This window comes from Ptychodera flava, chromosome 6, assembly GCF_041260155.1.
Source record: "Ptychodera flava strain L36383 chromosome 6, AS_Pfla_20210202, whole genome shotgun sequence".
Lineage (NCBI taxonomy): Eukaryota > Metazoa > Hemichordata > Enteropneusta > Ptychoderidae > Ptychodera > Ptychodera flava.
Genome location: NC_091933.1, coordinates 19037352 through 19041309, shown reverse-complemented (window position 1 = coordinate 19041309; position 3958 = coordinate 19037352).

The following is a 3958-nucleotide window of genomic DNA, read 5'->3' as shown; positions in this document are numbered from 1 at the left end:
GTGAAACGGGTTGTTTATAGGTCACAAAACTTTTGAGTCCCACTGTCGTCCATTACACCTCTTTCCTTGGGCATTAAAGGTGTGCAAGTATACACATCAAAAGACTTGAAAATTCACTTCATGGGCAGAAACTTGTAAAATAGCCCTTTCTTGTCTGGTTAACAATAAAAGATACCCCTGATCTAAAATATGCATGGGCTACCAGCCAGTGTCACCGGCCTACCACATTCAGAACATGGTTGCCCAAGTGGGGAAAAAAAAAGTTTATTTCGAGCCCTGGGCAATATTAAACATGAAACATTTAACTTGTAATATTTCCCCTTGTCTTGGCCTGCTGGGTTTAAAAAAAATGTTTAAAGGTATACAAGGACCATGTTCAAATTTAGCCATTGCTACCATGGAAAGGGGAGATCTAGCTAATCATCAGAATCATAGAGTTTATGGGGTCACGCCAGGTCACACAAAAAATAATGCACCACTACATGGCCATAATTTTACTTTAGTAAAGATTCAGAAATAATTTATCTTCATTATTCTTCCTAGAATGAGGCAAAGAAATCAAAATAAATTATTATAAAATGAACATTATTATACGTCGTTAATTATAAATCCGTAAATAAATAAGTACCAGTGAATTATGTTTTAAATAAAACAAAAAAAACTGTTACTGCTTCTGATATTCAGATAAATAATGGTACATTGGGTAATAAGGGAATTGGGTTCATAAAATTAATTTGAGATACAAGTAGAATTAATTTTCGCTCATAAAATTAATTTTGAAGGCATAAAATTAATTCGATGAATGCATAATAAGTTGGTACTATATAACACTTATTTGGGATGACTGCATGAAACAAATAAAAATGCTTGAAAAATTTTTCTGGTCTATATAAAATTAATTCAAACACACTAAAATAAACGGAAAACAATTTTGACAAGAATGGCCTCAATGTACATTATCTTTATTATTCTTCCTAGAATGAAGGCAAAGAAATTACTTGTAATTATTATTATTATTATAGAACAAACGTTAAAAGTTGTTACTTAGAAATCCATAAAATAAATAAAAAACAGTGAATTATGTTTTAACATAGACCCACTCAAGGGTATATTGTTTTAAATAAAAAAAGTTGTGGTTCCCAAATAGGTTACCATGGCAACATAAAACAAAAATGAACATTGAGTTCATGCTGTGATAAATACACTTAGGAGAGCATTTGCATAGTTACTAGGATTACTTTTAATGGAATTCTGAAAAAAAATGAAAGTTTAAAACGCAAATAGGTTGCTATGGAAACACTGGAGAGGTAAAAATGGATATCATATTATGTCTTTCTAACCTAAAATAACCCTTTGGTATAATATTTCTGTTGATTTAATGGATTTTTACACTGGATATTTGGTCTTTCTAACCCAAAATATCCCTTTGATATAACACATTCTGTTGATTACTGGATTTTAGGTGGAATCTTTGAAACATCGGTAATTTTTACTCCTGAATGGTTGCCATGGAAACATCTCACATTAAAATGAGTGTGATTTTTTTTGGTGCTAACCAGAAAAAGCCTTATTATCAATTTTTTACATCAATCAATAGTTCTTTAATAGGAATTAGAGAAAAAGTAACATTTTCAATCCCAAATTGGTTACCATGGCAACTCGAAACATTAAAATAAGTCTGTTTTTTTGTGTTGTCTGACTCAAACTCCCACACTAGATAATTTTCATAACAATCAAAGTAACTTTTCATGGGATATTAGAAAAACTGGAATTTTCAACCCCTAAAATGGTTACCATGGAAACATTAGGCAGTGAAATCGATATCATATTTGGTATTTTCGACCCAAAATACCCTTATGGTGAAGTTTTCATGGAAATTGAACCTATTATTATTATTATTATTATTATTATTATTATTATTATTATTATTATTATATAGCAGGTGTAATTGCCTTTGGTCAAGTCCTTCAAGCTATGCCAAACTGTGAAAGCTCACTACATATGCAAATTATAAATTTGCTGAAATAAATATGCAAGATACTAGGGAAAATCAAACTTTCGTTTAGGAACTTTAGGTTCTTCAAAGAAGATTAGTTCTATTTAGGCAAGTCAGTAACGAAAATATGCGAGCAGACGATGTAAATACCTTTGAAATGTTTTTTTTCGTACAGCAACAAAATCACGATCGAGTTACGACGCTACAGCTTACAGCATACTCACTTCACGTTTTCCCTAATCCACTAACAAATTCCTTTCTAAGATGGTAAATTCGACATATTTGACGTCTGAGGACATTTATAATTCTTGGAAATAAACTGACTGGTACAGCTATTATATTATTAGTAAATCCGCTGTGCATTCATAGATGTCGCAGAGCTGCTTGCTCTAACTCTATCATCTGTTCATACTCGATCGAGTTTGAAATCGAACGTTGGCGCGGCGCGAGTATTTTGATCCAATTTTGGTGGGCCTCATGACTTTTGCCAAGGGATGAGGTTATGTTTCAAAACACGTAAAACACCCTCATTTTACACACTCCAGTCTACGTTTTACGTCCACCGTCATTTTAAGCTCGAAATAAATCTTCTTCAAATTTTGAAAACCTGTGTCGACATCTTAATGTTTAGATTGTTGGCTTTAAAAGTGTGCCATAAACCCTCCCTTGAAGTGGCATGGCCCAAGAGCGGAATAATATCAAGAAGTGATATGGTTGTCATCACTCGTCGTGATGTTTCTGCATTTTGACTCGTTGCTGTGCAACTCGTCAAAATACGGACACATCACTCGAATACGACGCGGTATCGCCCAAACTTTGTGTAATAACCCTTAAATATGTATGTCGATATGCGTTGCAATACCATCCAATTTTGGCTACCAGGTGGCCATTTCACCACAAGTTTTGGCGTCGAGAGCCATTCTCTGACGTGTCCGAATAGATCTCATTCGATAATTTTATCGGGAAAATTTACTATGATTTATATTTGCATGTCCATTGGAGTTGTTTTGCCACTGAATGTGTCTGCAAGGGCGGCCATTTTGCTGCATATTTTCCATGTCCTGAGCTATAGCTGGGAAGTGTCTCCACTGATTTCATTCAATAAGGACACTGTACGATTGTATTTATATGAAGCTCGACATTTGGTGCATTTTGATCAAATATGACCCATTTGTGATCATTTGTTACAAATGTTGTTATATGTCAAGGGCTACAGATATTCCTTAAAACATCTTGTTCAATGTTGGTATAAAGACAATCCTGTTACCTTTAATATCACTATCAAGTTATACCACGACTTGATCTAATATTGCTTCTGGGCAGCCATTTTGTTATGATTTTCTTCATATCCTGATCCAATACTGGAACATGTTACAACCAGTTTCTTTCAAAAGTTTTACACGGATAATTCATGATTTTCATATCCAAGTACTTTCATTCAACTTGATACAAAGGCATTGTACTATGACTTCATATGCACGTCAAGGTTTATCGCTACAATAAAATACTAACCGACCAGCGGGAGATAAAACACTCGTAAAAATCCAGAGAATAAAAACACAGACGTTACGGGTTCAACCCTTCGTACGAAGGGTTGGACCCGAAACATCTGTGTATTTTTAGGTACAGTTTTATCCTCTTTTGAGGTAGTTGGTAAGGTTAAAGCATTTTGAGGTTTAAGCAGATAGAAGTATTTTGCTCTAACAGGCTGTTGAGTAGGTCCAGGGGTGAATGCTATGGTTGGTGACTGCTGCCGAGAAAAGCAAAGCGACAGAGGTCATCAATCTACTATAGACCCTACTTCGTAGGGTCTGGACTGCAACTGTGTGAATATGGCATAAATTGTGATCAGCATTCACGATTCTAGTTTAGTTTGGTACCTAAATAAGTACACAATAATGGCAGAAATATTCATTTTATTCACAATATTCACAATCATAAATTTATTGATACCATAAATTT